General features: G+C 33.3%; 1 long non-coding RNA gene across 2 annotated transcripts; it reads right to left on the bottom strand.

Moving 5' to 3' along the window:
* Positions 1-7,438: 7,438 nt before the first annotated feature.
* LOC139363623 (uncharacterized) lies at positions 7,439-19,230 on the bottom strand. 2 transcript variants are annotated; one of them, XR_011624323.1, is made up of 4 exons: positions 18,451-19,230; positions 14,012-14,212; positions 8,104-8,180; positions 7,439-7,556 (listed from the first exon to the last, which is right to left on the bottom strand). It is a non-coding gene; the product is annotated as an uncharacterized lncRNA (long non-coding RNA). The 2 variants fall into 2 exon arrangements; XR_011624324.1 differs by having other exon boundaries at positions 18,473-19,230.
* Positions 19,231-19,391: the final 161 nt, after the last annotated feature.

Below are 19,391 nucleotides of genomic sequence, written 5' to 3'. Positions count from 1 at the left end.
GTCAAGATATATCTGAAGTAAAACTATTGTGCTTGTAGGAAAAAGAAAAAGTCTTAGAGCTATAAAGACAATAATAATAATAATAATCAATTTATTGGTAAAAAGGAAAAAAAAAATCTTCATACTTTGAACTTCTATATGTAGACACAGTTCATTCCATTGCATCATTCCATTGTATAAATATAGCACAATTCATGTATCCATTCTATTGTTGGTGTGCTTTTAAGTTGTTTCTAGTTTTGGGCTATTATATTTAGTGTTGATTCCAAATATTGTGTGTATATCTTTAGGTAAATACATATAGATGTTTTTATATATAGGTAGTGCTTCTGTAACAGTCGACTTGCTCGGTCACATGGAATAAAAGTGTTCAGTTTTAGTTCAATGCAGACATTTTTCCAACATAGTTGGGCCCGTTTACACTAGGTGTTCAATTTCTCTATATACTTGCCAACACTCAGTACTGCTTGGCTTTTTAGTTAAGCAATTCTGATGAGTGTAAAAGATTTTTTAAAGTCAGACAACTAACCTCGAGAAGGAAAGTACAATTTTACATAAAGGAAGGGCTTTTTGCCAATCAAAAGACACTATTAAGAGTTTAATTTAATTTACCATTCATACATTTATAACGTACATGTAAAAACATATTTAAATATTTCAATAAATTTGTTAGTTAAAGACGTCTTGGACAAAATGAACACGTGACTTGAGCAGGTCTTGTACAAACAAAGATGTCTAATAACTAATAAATATATGAATACTTACCTTTGATGTTAAGGAAAACGCACCTTAATACTTAAGTCCATCAGCATGATTAACATGAAACAGATTTTCTTTGTTTCTGCTTAGATCCTGGAGTCATACCAGCTAGACGTATCTTTAACTTTTGACTTTTTATTATTTTGACTCTATAGATAGTGTATTTTTTAAAATTTTTATGGATACATAGTAGGTGTATATATTTATGGGGTAGATGAAATGTTTTGATACAGGCATGCAATGCATAATAATCACATAATGGAGAATGGGGTACCATAACATCAAGCATTTATCCTTTGTATTACAAGCAATACAATTATATTCTTTTAGTTATTTTAAACTGTACAATTAAATTTTTATTGACTGTAGTCACCCTGTTGTACTTTTTAATTTTTTAAATTTATTTATTATATTTTTTAAACATAGTCTAACTTTGTCACCAGGCTGGAGTGCGGTGACACGATCTTGGCTCACACCGATTACAGGCACGCAACACCATGCCCAGCTAATTTTTGTATTTTTAGTAGGGATGGGATTCAGCACGTTGGCCAGGATGGTCTCAATCTCCTGACCTCGTGATCAGCCTCCCAAAGTGCTGGTTGTACTATTAAATGGTAGGTCTTATTAATTATTTCTAGTTACTTTTGTACCTATTAACCGTACCCACCTTCCCTGTCAACACCCCACTACTCTTCCCAGCCTCTGATAATCATCATTCTTCTACTTTCTGTGTCCATAAGTTCAATTGTTTTGATTTTTGTATCTCACAAATAAATAAGAAAGGATACTAAAAATTTAAAATACAAATCCTAACCCCCCAAAAAAGGCAGGATCGATGTTATAAATTTTCTCAAGAAGTTTTCTCCCCTTCTCTATCCAGGGCTCAAGCCACTTCAGAATATTTCTCTTGTGTTAAAAGCATGTACTTATTAATTTTTTTCTTGCTAACTTTTTCCATGCAAGTGTAATCTTTTTAGTGTCCCAGATTCATCGAATATATTCCAATGGACCGTCTTGTGCTGGTACAATAGATTATCTCCTATTCCTGAGAGGACAATTCCAACCGTGGGAACTGGGATTAACTTACCATCACATGCCCTCAGGACATTCATGAGTTTATCAGTCATTTACCTGTCAGATTTTCTGTTCATTTTCATGATTACTCCCCTCCTTCTTGGGTTAGAACTAAGTTTCGATAGTTGTATTTGAGTCTGGGCTGAAAGTGTCTGCATATCACCATTCTAACTTAAAACATACATGAAGATAAAATTGTTGCACAGAACGTGTAAAATAAGGAGAGAACATAAACTAGAAAAAAATCTATAGGAATGCCCGTATTTACAAAGCAGGTGGAAAGAGAAAAACTCACATAGGTTAAAAAAAAGGAAGCTGAGTACAATTTAATAATCATAAACTTCACAGCTGTTTGTTGATAAAAAAATAGAAAAAATACTTCTATAATGGGTATAAAGTTTTCTATTACTCAGAATTTTGATTGATTTGATGGAGCTCGAATATGACCAAACGCTGATAAGAAGGAGTCTCTTTTGAAGGATAGGCAAAAAATACTCTAAACAGACAGGAAAAAGTAACTAATTGAGGTATCTGAAATGCTGTGAAATTCATGTTAGGAAGATACAGCTGGCTATATTTTGTGAGAACTTCATCTGTATGTGGAGAGAAGAACGTCACAAGAGTAAGCCATCATAAAATGTTGCTATGACATCCTCTTCAAACTGGTCTCTGCAGCTACCGTGGACGGGGGAGCATTCTACAAGTACTCTTCAACATACAAGCTCTTTCTATACTATCTTTGCGGGTCAGAGTGTATCAGTAGACATTTGGGGAAATAAATATCTGCAATCCTGTCTTTTTTCACTTCACTTTATATTAAAGATCATCCCAATAATAAGGGCTTTCTGGAAGGAGTAAACAAAAACTTGTTCTTTGAGCATTAAATTTGATATACTGATATGCATTTGAGAAGATAGTTTAAGTGACTCAAAATTTGCATATTTTTATGCATGATACCTACCCGCACCCCACCTTTGGCACTCAAAGTGACAAGTTAAGAATAGTAGAAGGGAGTAAGTGCTTGGAATGCAGTTAAATGCAGTGTAAATGGATCCTTTTAAAGGATTACAGTTTTAATGGTTACTTAACCTACACATGACTCCATTTTTTTTTTCTACAGAAGAATAGGAATAATATTTATTATTCATAAAACTCTTTAAATATGTCACTTCATTCATCTCCTATCACTACTTGTGACCTGAGAGAGAAAAGTTAGAAGAAATACAGAAGCTTTAAGGCTGGCACTCAATTTTAGATATAGAAACTGATACCCCCAAAGGCTTGAGATAGTGCTAATTCAATCTGTCATAGGAGTTGCAACTTCTCACAAACTAGAATTAAATAAGCTGGACATTTGTCTCACTGAGTTACTTAAAAATATAATGTTAGTATATTAGGACACACCAAAGCAATCAATATTTTATAAAACTGCTGGAGTGGAATATGGTTTCTGACTGGTATTAGTGTTAAATGCATTAACTTTAATGAAGAACTTAGTAGTGATCTCTTAACAACCTTATTGGGATGTGACTGCTTTTAAATGGCTTTTACTATGTCCTTGGAATTAATATGATGCATGTGACAAAAGCTTGTTCAGTGTTAAGAGAGGATTAGATGAAGGAAATTAATTAAAGCTTTCTTACAACGTTTTCCCCTTGAGCTATTCAATATGCTGAAGTGGTCTGACAGTGTACCATCCTTTCGATAAATCTACTCATTAAATAACTCGATTGGGTTTAAATACACATTCTATTAAAAAAAAATTAGATCGTCACTTTTCTCCTTGTCTTTCTAACCTGACCCCTTCAAGCCGCTGCCATTTCTGTGATTCGTAATTATCTTTTAGCTTCAATAACAAGATAGACACAAAGTGTGTTCATGTATTTCAGAGTCCACCAATTCACTTTTCTAAGACCTGTCTTCAACTGAAATAGCAAATTTAAATAGCTTAGGGACATTTGTTTAACTGATCTCCATGACAAGCATCTAGGATGATTTTCTAGACTGGTCATCACAGCCATCAGTTATGTGACATTAGATGGAGCACAATTCTATGAATCATGTTAAACCCTATTCCTACCATGCTTTAATAACTGCAATAATCTTCACTTTTCAATGTTCTATTTTATAAATATTATGAACATTCATAAATAGAACATAAAGGCAGATAAATAGCATTATCTGTCTTTAAATTTTCACAAACTGTGATTTACCTTGTTTTAGAAACATTATTGTTATATATTTATTATTTTTTATATATTTAAATAATTATAATAAGAAATAAAAATGATATTCACAAAAGAAAAATTGCTTTCTTGACAATAAAAGACAACATTTTACTATGGCAATGCTCACAGTCTATGAACTATGAACTATGTCATAGTCTATGACTATGACAGTGTTAAAAATGAAATGGGATATAATACTTCTTTAAAAATTACATCAGATTTGATGTGTTCAGGTAAACAAACATAAAATTCAGAGTTTCTTACTAATCTCAATCAAATAAAAAGCCCAGGTTTTAAATGTTATGATGGCTGCTTTTTTTTTGGTCAGGTATGTGGAGGATGTGGATATAAAGTCTTCCCTCTAAAATTAATGTTGGACTGTGTGGTATTTCTCTTTTCTTTCATCAAAATATTATCTTTTCTGCACACACTGTTGGTAAGCAAAATCAGCTGAGAAAAAGAGGAAAATGACTTCTATTTAACATTTTTACTTGGTTAATCAGCAATAGATTATCATAGTTTAATTAACAGTATTCTGACCAAAACAGAAATCAAAACTTGTTTACACAATTTAACTACATGTAAATGTATAATTTTCTAATTAAAACTTGTATAGATATACTGCACCCCTGAATGTGAGCGTGTGCATGTGTGCACACACACATGCTCACACATACACATGAGCACTGTTTAACCAAATTTCTAATATACTTGCTAACTGCATTGTAGTAATAACACTATGAGAAAGCTAGTAAGTTTTTCTTCATTAAATTGGACCATTTTTCCTGAAGTAAAAAATGAACTGATCATATTGACAAATTTTACCTAATTTATAAAACTGACACACCAATATAAAAAAAAAACAACAACAACCTTGTTTTTATGGTTACTAATTTGTTTATCCTTTGTTTTAATCAGTATAAGATTGGTAATTTTATTGTTCCATGTATCACTTTGAAATTTTAAAATAACCGTGATAATAAATCTGATGTCTAAGATTAAACATTTAAAATAAGAATACAAATTTGACCAAGTGAACTACATTAAGTGTATTTCAGGATCATGAAAATTAAGATAGACGACAGCTATGATTGTAAAATAAAATCTTGCAAATGCAATATTTAATGAGATTCAAAAATAATGCATTCATGGAAAATTTTACAGAAATCATTAGTGAGAAGCATAGTAATTCAACTGTGTTAAAACTTGTGCAGAAAATTTTACTTCAAAAAAGATCAGAAACATTAAAACTCTCATATAAATCTAAATTCTCTATCTTGTTATGCATGGTAATGAATGCTGTATTTTACCTAACAAAATGTGAATTGTAAAATTTTAAGACTTTTGTAGGAAAGTGTAATCTGAGTTTCTTTATGGAGTTTCTAATACATAGGTTAACAACGTAAGTACAATTGCAAACTTTATCATCTTTTGCCTGCACCTTAAAAACACTTTACCTAAGTTAAAAAAAAAAAATCTGTTTTTTATTATTATTAAATAACTGCGTTCTGACTAAATAATCTGGAAGTTCTGTCTTTGAGTTTTTTTAATAGGATGAATTTCAAAATAATTCTAATTAATAACGATAGTGCCCTGTGACATTAAAGTCCTTAATTTAAACTAAAATTTAGATAATAAATTGGCAACAGAAAGGAAGCCCAAATACAAAGATTATTCCCATAGAGTTTCCTAGATTTAGGTGGACATTCTAGTATGGTGTGTTTCCCAGAAGTTGCTGTGATCTCAATGTATCTATTTTTTTGCAGCAGGACTTTGTAGTATGTAGTCTTACAGCACTTTCATTAGAATCAGGAAGAGTGCTTACTTCAAATATGGATTCCTGGATACCACCAGAGAGCAACTGAATCACAATCTATTTAGTAGAGCATGAATTTGCGTGTTAACGACTTGTCCTGTCCAAGACCTTTATGCACATTAAGTTGAATATTCTGTCAATTAGTTTACATAGCTGTCAGTCACAAATAGGACCCGGTGATCAAGTGTGGATAAAATTTTGCATGTAATAAGTTTTCTGCTTCACAAACTTTAAGTACAAATGAGGAATAATAGAAGACTCAAGGTATGCCAGGGACATGGATCAGCTCAGTGATTTTCAAGCTTGCTAGAAGTCAAAAGTAAATCATAGATAGCTAGATCTCCAGACAACCTACTGAATGAGAAACTCTTGGGACACAACTTTGGTAATCAATATATTAAACTATCTTGACTGGTGACATTTGTCATTAAGGAACTTTGGATTATACTTCCTTGCGTATTTCCAGGCTGGCACTACAAAATAATCATAATTTTGATATTAATTGTAATAATTTCTAAATTGGGAATGTGGCATTTTATCCTTAGTTATGCAAGTGCTTTAATCTTTTAAATTATGTTCCTGATATCTTTTGACACCTTATATGCCCTTACTTTTTACTTATGATAGACTTAACACTGATTTGCTGTTGTTATTCCTATATTTCCCCAGGGTTGTTTTTAATGAAGAATCATTAATGTACTCAATATTTGTACAACCTAGTCTATGAGCTATTTGAGTCCAGTCATAATATAGTCCTATGTATACTTGCAAGAGATGAAGGTTTTTTTGCACATACAAACACACTAAAAGCACTTAAAAGGAGATAGATATATTTCCCACAAAGTCCGTAACTTGAAAGATATGCACAATTTATGTCATGAGATAGAAAGAAGAGAAACAATTATTCTTGTTAACACACACACAAAGATGATTGATTCCTGGCTTATAATTTAGAAAACAATTTAAGAAACACAAATGAAAACAGAAAAACTACAATTAGTCATTGCTCACTAAAGCAAACAATTGTGCAACCATGCAAAAATAATTATAAAGTTTAGTTGTTTACAGGGTTCATTATAATCCATGTAAAACCAAAACAAACAAACAAAAAAAAAAAAAAAACCAGATCTTTAAAAGAGGTTTCATTAAGAATAAACCATTATTTAGAGTATAAAAGTGTGGCTGTGTTTTGTCAATATGTTTTGGGTGCTGAGAAACAGAGACACAAAAGGCTGCACCATTTACTGATATTACAAGAAAAATAGAATGGTAAGATTTGGGAGGTACATGCTATAATAATTGTGTCAAGAATATAAAAAATACCACCATATACACTATGAGTAAAAGTAATTTTTTATTTTATTTATTTATTTATTTATTTATTTATTTATTTATTTATTTAAGACTGAGTCTCATTCTGTTGCCCAGCCTGGAGTGCAATGGCAGGATCTTGGTTCACTCCTTCTGAGTTCACGCCATTCTCCTGCCGCAGCCTCCTGAGTAGCTGGGACTACAGGCGCCCGCCACCAAACCCGGCTAATTTTTTTTTTTTTTTTTTTGTATTTTTAGCAGAGACGGGGTTTCACCGTGTTAGCCAAGACGGTCTCAAACTCTTGACGTCGTGATCCACCCGCCTGGGCTTCTCAAAGTGCTGGGATTACAGGTGTGAGCCACCATGCCTGGCCAAAAATTAAGCTTTTAAATTAGGACACGTCGTCTTGGAGCTCTTGAAATGTAGTGATTGTTTTTCATTATTTTTTAATTAAGTGATTTAGACAATAAATAGCATTACATTTTCAAAAAAAAAAAATTAGCAGGATAAATTTGAGAACAGTTCTAATATTTATACCCCAAACATGCACATTAAGGAAATAGAGTCTCTGCAGCCTAAAATTACCAATTGTGTTTATCAGTTTAACAGGTCAAATTCAGCACAAAGGCATGGGAATAGAAAAAAAGGTAATATAGACAGCAACTAGGCCAGCAGCAAAAATACTCATACAAAAGCATTCACAGACTTTTACCCAGGCTAATTTCACATATAGATTCTCTGAATCTGATCAGCATCAGCCTTAGGCAACGAAGAAATGGAGTAGGGCATTTAAATCAAATTTAGAATACGTAAGACAACTAACTCAAATTATAATGGAGTTACAGATAACTAAACTACAAAGTTCCTAAAACATTGAAAGAAAGAACAAAAAGTAGGAATACGCACAAATATACCTTCCAGATTGGGTTGTGGAGCGCACTTTCAGGAACTGGGGATAGAAACTTCGGAGCAAGTGTCCCATGTGATAGATCTGATAGATATTACAAGTAAGAAAAGATGATGTTAAGTATGTGGGCTTTACATTGTAAACACATTTCTTCTTTGCTGTTACTGAAAGCCTACTGTCAAGATTTAAGTTAATATTTAATTAATTTTCTCTCTGTTGATCTGTTGCTTTCCATGATACCATTCCCTTTTCCAGATAGGTCATCACGCAACTGTACATTTTTTATGTTCATTGATGATAAGCATAATGCTAATGGTAATCAGAACAATGACACAGCCTTTGCAGAGATGATGACAGTGAGAGATGTCTAGCATGGCTGACTCCATCTTGTTTCTAGCCTCACAGGCTGACTGGCCTCTCTCATCCAGGGCATAGACCAAGCTAACAATGGGAGGAATTTAGTTTATAGTTTAATTTTGAAGCAAGAATGATAATAACCCCTCCTTAAAACTAATCCACTCCTTGCTCAGGGACTTAAATCACCTTTGTAAAACTAATGAAAGACTATGAGATTAGGATTATGAGAAGGGCCTGAATTCTGCTAAATGCATAGGAGTTAAAGGATAACCAGCCATTTTTCCTTAGCTCGCTTTTCCATAATCCCTTCCTGCTCCAAATCATGCAGGCAGAGGTCACAAAATTTGTGACTTCCCCAAGTGCTTGTAGACACACCGTGATGACTGTAGAACCTAAGATTGGTCTTTTGAAATGGCTTTCAGATTTTTGCATTCTGATGACAGACTAATTCCATCTGGACCTGTAACTCATAACTCAACCAGTCCTGTGGCCCCCACCCAGAGGCTGACTCAGTTCCTAAGTTTTGTTTTGTTTTGTTTTTCCAAACTCTCATGATGTTATCCTCAACCAATCAGCAGCATCCATTCCCTAGCCTCTGCGTGCCAAATTATCCATTAAAAACCCTAGCTTCTGAGTTATTGGGGAGACAAATTTGAGCATTCTTCCCCTTAACTGCCTTGCAATAATTAAACTCTTTCTCTACTGCAATAATGCTGTCAGAGAACAGGGTTTATCTGTGAAGCAGGTAAGAAGAACACATCAGGAAATTACAATAATGATAGTAACTGGCCGTTTCTATGTACTGTGAATTCTGTTACTAATAAGTATTTTACAAGCTATATTACTTCACATGATAAGACCTGTACCGTTTACCACAAATAAAATAGATGAAGACAAATATATTACTCAATAAGAGATTAATTTGTGAGTTTTTTAAAACTCTGCTAGCTCCAAATATTTTATTTCTTATGATTCTGAAACAGACTTTATTGGTCTTATATGTAGTGGAATGACCAAATCATGCCAACTCTAGTAGTCAGATATACTTTGACACATCTAAATAAGAGTGAAGAAAATTCTGCCAGGCCATAAAGTCCTTTCTTCAGTGGAAAATTGAGGAGAGAGGATTACTCTGAATAAAGAGAAAGTGGAGCCTAGAAACGTTTATTGGAACAGTAGCGAGAAAAGATTAGTCTGAAAACAAACATTTTTATTCCCAATCTTCTCCAGTTCTGACTGAAAGAATATACTGCTTAGAGCTCGACTCTAAGAAAATGTATATGAAGAACTCTAATCTCTGATATATACTCTACAAGTGACATTGACAAAGTAAGACAATACCATTAACAATGCTGAAGTGTTGCCAATGAGAAGGGCTGCTGTAGAAGTTATGATAACATCTTCGGTAACAAAAATATAAATTTTGTGTTGGTGAGGGAGGCTTAAAACAGATTGTGAATCAAGCCTCTCTGCATATATGGACCCGTGAGGAAAACCTATTTTTCTTGAAGGCACCTATATTATAGCACTGTAGAGTTCAAGGATATTTTTCTCCTTGTTAGATTGTCTATGACTAACACATTTTTCACTGGAACATCTCAAGTTGTTTCTGTTTTTAAGTGGAAAGATCCCAGGTGCAGTAAGAGAGAATCTTCAAAAATCTACAGAAAATATTTTAGTCAGAATTATTTCTTCCATAAGAGAAAAAGATTATAAACCACATCAAGTCATTGGGTAACTTGTAGAATGGCTGTCACTGGAGCATCTCAATAAGAGTTGATGAGTAAGAAAGGCAACCTTCACCAAGGTCTTTTCCTGGAATATGTATACTAAGAGTCTATGAAGCTTTTAACTTTATTTTATCTGAGAATATAATAGTGATTGATTGATTGACTGATTGATTGATTTGAGACAGAGTCTTGCTCTATCGCCCAGGCTGGAGTTCAGTGGTGCAACCTCAGATCACTGCAAGCACCGCCTCCCAGGTTCAGGCCATTCTGCTGCCTCAGCCTCCCCAGTAGCTGGGACTATAGGCTCCCACCACTATGCCCGGCTAATTTTTTGTATTTTTAGTAAACACAAGGTTTCACTGTATTAGCCAGGATAGTCTCAATCTCCTGACCTCGTGATCTGCCCACCTTGGCCTCCCAAAGTGCTGGAATTACAGGTGTGAGTCACTGCGCTCGGCCAATCGTTCTATATTTAAAAATTTATGTAATTCATATTAAAATTTTTATGTGAAACATGTTTTACATAGTATTCTTACAACTCCTAAAGTATTATAGTTTCTGTTTAGCTGCTGCTATCTCTCTACCCTTCATTAATAAAACACACACAAATACTTTCTTTTATTTTTATAGCCTTTACATTTTTAGAAAAATCTAAAAATTACTTACTACTTAATTACTTCACCTATAAAAATAAATTTATCATTTAATGAGATGCAATTTAAGGTATATTCGTTATTCATTTTGTTTTCTCGTTTGTTCTGTTTTATTTCCTCTTCTCTTTTAATACTGCTTCATAATTCTGTCACCCTTTTGCTCACAGGGAAAAAATGTGACATTTTGAAATATCAAGTATTATGTGTTATAGCTTTGCTAAACATCTCATCATCAGTTTGTTGCAAGAGGTTTATAATTCAGATTTTCATTAAGAAAGAAAGAATCAACACCATATGTTGTGCTAAATCCTATGCAGCTGCTGCTACAGCAGCTTAATAACATGTAAACTGGAAGGCATTCAGTACTTTGTATAATATACAGGACTGTAACTTCTCTCAAATGTTGTGATATTTTTAAATATTAAGATTAAAGTCTAAGAAAGCATGGTAAAATAAAATAACTTAAAAGTGTTCACATTTATTTTACGGAAAAGAGAGTTATTTGAATCAGAAGCTAAATGAGTATCTATAACTGAAATTAAAATACCCAACTACTCTTGAAATTGAAGTAGAAAAGCAGACTCAAAGAGGAATGTTCTATATTAATGCATCTCCTCTAGTAATCTTAACTTTATTGCAATGTGCTGTTTGCCTAAATATCAATCTATTTGGCATTTTTATTACAGTTCCGCAAATGGAAAGAGAGCAAATGAACCATTTACTGCCTTTATTTTCTTGGTATAATCATGTTTCTGTTTTCCATTCAATGATAGTCAACTTTTTTATTCTCTTTAACATAAAACATTCTTCAGCATTAATGATCAGTTATGGTAAGAGCTTGATATTGTACCCTATGCTCATTTATATTATAATGTATACAATGCCAGAATCAGTTCTTTATAAACTTTAGTCAAGAGGTTAGAAAATAATATCCTAATGGAAAACATTATATATTTTAAATAATGTTTATGGGCCAGCCAAATATAAGACAAACACCACTGTACATATATATTTTAAATTTACTGTATTTAAAATAGCAACACTGAAGAAGATCTTTCTTTAAAGCACTATAATGTAGACTTAGTAACTTTTTAAAAATGTGCATCTTTCTATAGAAATTGCATGCATTTTCCACATTAAAAAACCTTGTAATTATGATTATTAATTTTCCTATATCAATGCAAGTTTTCATAGTCTCTGTATCATGATAAAAACAAAATAAGCTTATAAGTTAATGTGAAAAAAAAGTTTCCTTTTCATAGATTTAAGATAGTGGGCTATTTTACAAGCACAATATATAGATCAATATTCTTTCTGAATATAGATACAGAATCCTGAAAAAATTTTGCATAGTGAATCCAATAACATATAAAAACATTTTTATATGACTAAGTGGATTTTATCCAAAGAATGTGTCTTTGATTTAATTTATGAAAACTATCAATATAACACAGTATATTAATAGATCAAATTACCCAAAACATGTGATCATCTCAATAGACACAGAAAAAGCATCTGCAAAACTTTAACACTCAATAGTAATAACAGCACTCAATAAACTAGAAATAGAAGGAAAATTCTTCAGTTTGTACAATGATACCTGTAAAAAAAATTTACAGCTAATATCAAAGTTAATGATGAAAGACTGAATGCTTTATACCATAGAAGAACAAATAATTTTACAATAGAATAAAAATAATAAAATTATTCAAAAGAAACTAAAGAAGATAAAACAGAAAACTGCAAAATATTGCTTAAAGAAACTAAAGAAGATAAAATATATACGTACGTCTCATATTCATGAATATCCCATGTTTATTATTGGGTGGCAATACCGTAATAGACCTACATAGGCAATGTAGTCACTATAAAATCTCAGCTTTTTTTTTTTCAAGTATTGACAAGATGATCCTAAAATTTATATGAAATGCAAAGGACACAGAACAGCCAAACAATCTTTTAGAAGAAAATCAATACGGAAGGACTCACACTTTCTGAACTTAATCCCAAATTGTAATAACTTAGACTATGTGGTACTGGCATAAGGGTATTCATGTAGAACAATGGAGTAGAACTGACATTCCAGAAATAAATCTTTACACTTATTATCAATTTATTTCTGCTAAGATTGCCAGGACAGATTTGGGAGATAGTAGTCTTTTCAGTAAGTTACTGAGACTATTGGATAACCACATGCAATAGACAGAGTGGACCCTTTTCTCTTCACATCATGACTAAACATAACTCAAAATTGATCATTGTTCTAAATGAAAAGAAAAGATACAACAATTTTAGAAAAAATGTAGGAATACATTTTTATGGCTTTGGATTAGGCAATGTTTTCTTAAAGATGACACCAAAAGCACTAGCAACCACAAAAATAATAGATAAATTATACTTCAAAAAAATTCAACATTTTGCTTCAAAGGGCACCATCAAGAAATTGAATATGCAATGTACAATGTTTGCAAATCTTATGTCGGATAAAATATATATACTAGAATACAAAAAGAGCCCTTAGAACTTAATAAAGATTTACTCAATTAAAAAATATGTAAAGGATCTTAACAGGCATTTCTCCAATGAAGATAGATGAAGGGCCAATAAACACAAGCAAATATGCTCAATGTCATTAGCCATCATGGAAATGCAAATCAAAATCACAGTGATATATAACTACATACCCACTAAAATGACTATAATGAAAAAGAAAAAAAAAAAGTCATAGTGGTGAGTGGTGAGATTGTAGTAAACTGGTGATAGGAATGTAAAATGGCACCGATCTTATGAAAAACATTTTGAGTTTTTCTTAAAATATTAAACATGGAATTACCATATGTTATGGTGTGAATGTTTATATTCCTTCAAAATTCATGTGTTGAAATGCTCATCCGCAAGGTGATGGTAATAGAGATAAGGTTTGGGGAGGTTATTGGTTCATGGGGTGCAACCCTCATGAATAGGATTAGTGCCCTTATAAAAGAGGCTCCAAAGAGACTATCGCCCCAGCATATGAGGTTAGAGTGAAAAGATGGCTCTCTATGATGAAGGAGGCCCTCACCAGATACCAAATCTGCTAGCATCTTGGTCTTGCCCAGGCAAGCTAATGCATGCTGGGCTCAACACCTAGGTGATGGGTTGATAGGTACAGCAAACCACCATGGCCCATGTTTACCTGTATAACAAACCTGCACATCCTGCACATGTATCCCGGAATTTAAAATTAAATTAAATTTTTAAAAATAGTTCAAAGATGAAAATGCTGCTTCCTCAAGGAAGGCTTTTCTGATTCCCATCTGGGTAGGTATCTCTGGGTAACAACGCTCTGCCCTCCTCTGTAGTGCTTGTAGGCTTTTAAATAAATCCGTGTGTTTATCTGAAAAAAAAGAAAAAGAAAAAAAAAATTTCATGCTCATGGGTTGGAAGAATCAATATGGTTAAAATAGTCATACTGCCCAAAGCAAATTACAGATTCAACACTATTCCCATCAAATAACCAATGTCATTTTTCACAGAATTAGAAAAAAAAAAAAAAACTATTTTAAAATTCATACAACCCCCCTCCCCCACCCACTGCGCAAAAAAAAAAAAAAAAAAAAAAAAAAAAAAAAAAAAGCCCAAATAGGCAAAGCAATCATAAGCAAACAGAACAAAGCTGGAGCAACACATTACTTTTGCCAGTAAAAAGTAGGCAAAGGACATGAACAGACACTTCTCTAAAAAAAAGAAAGGAAAAAGAAAAAAAGGAAAAAACATCCAAGGAGGCAAAATGATGAGAAAATGCTCAACATCACTAACTATCTGAAAAATGCAAATTAAAAACACAATTAGAAGCCCTCTCACAGCAGTCAGAATGGCTACTATTAAAAAGAAAAAACATAGTAATAGATGCTGGTGAGACTGCAGAGAAAAGGGATCGCTTATAAACTGTCGATGGAATGCAAATTAGTTCAGCCACTCTGGGTAGCAGTTTAGAAATTTGTCAAATAACTTAAAACTATCATCCAACTAAGCAATAATATTACTAATACTGGCTATATACTCAAAATAAAATAAATATTTCTTTTTATAAGACACATGCACTCATATAGTCACTGCAGCACTATTCACAATAGCAAAGACATGGAATCAAGCTAGTTGCTCATCAACAGTGAATTCAATTAAAACCATGTGGTACATATACTCCATGGAACATTACACAGACATAAAAAGGAATAAAATTATTTGAAGCAACATGGATGATACTGGAGATCATCATCCTAAGTCAATTAATGTAGAAACAGAAAACCAAATACTGCATGTTTGCATAAGTGGGAGCTAAATATTGGGTATTTAAAGATGTAAAGGTAAGAAAAATAGATAATGTGGAGTAATAGAGTAGAAGAAGTAGGATGGAAGCAAGGGCTGCAAAAATTACTAGTGGGTACTGTGCTTACTATCTGAGTGACAGGGTCCCTCATATGCCAAACTTGAGCATGACATAATACACTCCTGTAACAAACCTGCAAAGATATATGTTATTATATCATATATGAATATGATAATTAAATATATTATATATACTCTACATATAATATGTGTGATATAACTACTCTCTGTATGCTACATATTATATATAGTATTGTTGACATATAATGTTATATTTCATATATTATATATATTTAATATATGACAAATAGATATAAGATATACATATATCACATGCATATGTATGTGTGTAATGTATGTGTGTAGAGATATATATCTATTATACCTATATATTGAATATGTGTGTAATAATGTGTAATGTGTACATAATATATGTGATATATGTATGTTATATATTTTCTCAAAATATATAATATAAGAAATGTAATATTATATGTACTCTGTATAAATATGTGAACTAAATATACATATTATATATAAATATATGAACTAAATATACATATTATATGTACTATATATAAAGTATATGTACTAAATATATGTAAAATATACAAAATAAAAAATTTAATATATGTACTATTTATAATTATATTACATAACTATAAATAAATGTAATTATAATTATACATTATATATTATATATGCATATAATATATACATAATTATGAAATAATTAAAATTATATAAAATAATTATAAATGTATAAATTATGTGTGCACATATAATATATACATATAATTCATACAATTATATAAAATATGATTATATACACACATATATTTATAATAGTTACATTTTATATGTAATCATGTATATATAACATATACACACATAATTACAATTCAATTATACAATTATATAATTACTTAGATAATTATGTAAATAATAATTATGTAATTATATATAATATATGCACATACATAATATATAACTATAGTTGTAGTTACGTAATTTTCCAATTATAACTATATAATTATAAGTGTATATATAACATATTTACTATATATTACACATGTCATGTATAATGTATGAAACTATACTATATATCATTTATTAGACACATCTATTACATGTGTGTACACAGTACACATTATTATATATTTAAGTAATAACACATTATTATGTAAATAAATAATTAAATGTGTACATATAATATATGTACTCTATCTAATATACTTGTAAAATTATATTATTGTATTATATGTAAAATAAGATATATATTACATTTACATATAATTATTATATTTAATTATGTTACAATTACATATAATAGATTTGTGTATATATTATATGCACACACATAATTTTAACTTTTACTTTTATTTTATGTATATGCTATGTATGAATATACCCTTATGTATATACTATATACATGTTATACACTTATGTATATGTATATTTTGTGTACAAATATGTGTGTAATATATGCATTTTTCTTATAGAATATGTATATACACATATATAATAAATGTATTATGTACTTCTCATAGTTATAACATGTAGATACATACACGAATGCTAGCAAAAACTACAAATTAAATCCAAAGAAAATGGAAGAAAATAAAAGGAAGCATAGAAACTATAAAGTTAGATAATAAATTATTTTAATCATAATAATTACATTAAATAAAATTTAGAAAATTCAGTAGAAACAGAGGGAAAATATCCATAAACTCAAAATAGATGTCACTAAATTGGTAATTTTAATAAACTGACCATTCAAGGAATTTCCAATATGGCTGTTTGTGTGATTTCATGCTTTGTTGTTTTACCTTCTTTTGAAAACTTACCTGGTTAGGTTAACCCCCCTCAGGAAAATATAAGTTATGATTAACTCACAGCCATTTTATTAATAATTTGATCACAGCAGGTCCTTCCCACTGTATGCACATATTCTGTGCACATTCAAGAGAAGATTATGCAGGTCAGTTATGACTGGACGCAGAAATTTGGGGAATACCTTAGAATCTTCCCTGCCAGGGCAATGAAATATAGATTTTACTTAGCATAATTAGTTTTTGTAGCTATTTTGTATCTAATTTCCAGAACATACACTGATTTTTTTAGAAAAAATTTCAAGTATGCTTGATGAACTAAAAGAAATGTGCTAGTATTTTAGGTGTATCCCAATTGTGTTAACCCTTTCAGCCCAGAAGCCCCATTCACCCTCTCTTCTAGTAATAACCACTAGAGAAACCACTCTCTTCATTTCTGACAACAGAGATTATTTTTCTCAGGTGATTTGAAAGTTCTAGATTTAATATTTTCTAATTTTACTTTTGCATCATCTTTCCTTCTTTTAAACTGTTCCAAAATTGACTCCTCAAAATATGTATTCCTGAGAACAGCAGACTGATTCTTAGAATTACAAGTAAAGCAATTTTATTTACAAGTAAAAGTACTACTATCTTCTTTATCACCATCCATTACCTCAGCAAATTTGATAGTAAATTCATTTTGTAATGCACGTTATTTGTTTTTCAGTTTCCATCTGCATATCCCTTAACATGATTGGCCTTAATTTTATATTTTCACATTTTGTCTTTGGCCACACATAAAATATACTAACATGAATGTTAGCTCTTGGACTGAAAAACAAAATTTGCAAAAAAATCTCATAATGTTTTAAGAAAGTTTATGAATTTGTGTTGAACCACATTCACAGTTGCTCTAGGCCGTCTGTGGTCCGTGGGCAGTGGACTGGACAAATCTGTGATGGTGGCCTCGGCCCATCTGGAGCCACCACTGTGGGGATGCAAGCTGCAGTGGGGGAAGCGTTGCTGGGGCTGCATGCTCCGTGGACCGGCAGAGGCCAGTAACAAGTTATCCCGGGGGGTGCCGCACTCACAGGCACAGCTGCAGCTGTCCAGCCATGGCTCTGGACCTGGGCATCCCTGCATTCTCAGGGACTTGGGATGACCCCTGCCTCCACAGGTTGAGAAGTGCCCACTCCCTGGCCTGTCCCTGCTCCCAGCACCCACTCCTGTGTGGAGCAAAGTCAGAGCTCAGGCGATGTCACGACCCAGAGAGGTATGCATGCACTTGGGGCGGTGCTGACATGCCAGTCCCTGCCCCCTCCCCCCACCCACCACCCCCACCTTGGCCCTCTCTATCACTTTGGGTAATGATGAGCTCAGGGATGGAAGTTGGGGTGCTGATCGGTATGGGCCTGCAGGTGCCCCTCACCATGGACTGCCTGGGCACTCACAGCCTGCATGTTGATGACACTGGAAGGCAACAGGTTCCTAGGCGGGAAGGGGCAGGACCCTGGTGAAACCACACCTTTAAGCCAGAGAGGGCTTGAAGCCTGGGGGCTACACTTCCATTGGAAGGCATAATTGGATGGTGCTTTTTCCAGGCCTGCCCGAGGCCACCCACGGACCAATTAGCATGCACTTCCTCCATTGTGACTGCATGAAAACCACAGACTGCGTCAGACTCAGACACTGGTCAGGATGACCTATCTACGGAAAGGAGTTACCCACTCTGGATCTTCTGAGAGCTGTTCTGTTAGTCAACCAGGCTCTTCTGTGCCTTGCTCTTTCTCCAGTTGTCCACGTAACCTCGTTCTTCCTGTGAACGGGACAAGACCTCAGGACCCACCGAACAGTGGGAGCTAAAGGAGCTGTAACAGATTCCTGACCAGCTTGCCGAGTTGAAAGCACTGACACACTCCTGGACTGTGGGAGTGAAGAGTGGTGACCCTTCTGGGGGCCCAAACCTCAGGATTCCCCAAGCCAGAGCTGCTGTTAACACAGTTAGAGCTCTGCTTCTGCCCTCTGCCGGCGCCAGGCGGACACCCGTCAAGACAGGAAGCAGCAGCGGGGCTGGACCAGTCCCAGGGGCTGTAGGCCAGAGAGGGGTGGTGGGACTAAAAGAGCTATAACAGGCCGGGCGCGGTGGCTCTCAACTGTAATCCCAGCACTTTGGGAGGCCGAGGCGGGCGGATCACAAGGTCAGGAGATCGAGACCATCCTGGTGAACACGGTGAAACACCGTGTCTACTAAAAAAAATACAAAAAAATAAAAATAAAAATAAAAACTAGTCGGGTGTGGTGGTGGGAGCCTGTAGTCCCAGCTTCTAGGGAGGCTGAGGCAGGAGAATGGCGTTAATCCGGGAGGCGGTG

Source organism: Macaca nemestrina, chromosome 6 (assembly GCF_043159975.1).
Source record: "Macaca nemestrina isolate mMacNem1 chromosome 6, mMacNem.hap1, whole genome shotgun sequence".
Classification (NCBI taxonomy): Eukaryota; Metazoa; Chordata; class Mammalia; order Primates; family Cercopithecidae; genus Macaca; species Macaca nemestrina.
Note: the sequence above shows the minus strand (reverse complement) of the source record. Positions and strands in the feature narration are given on the sequence as shown.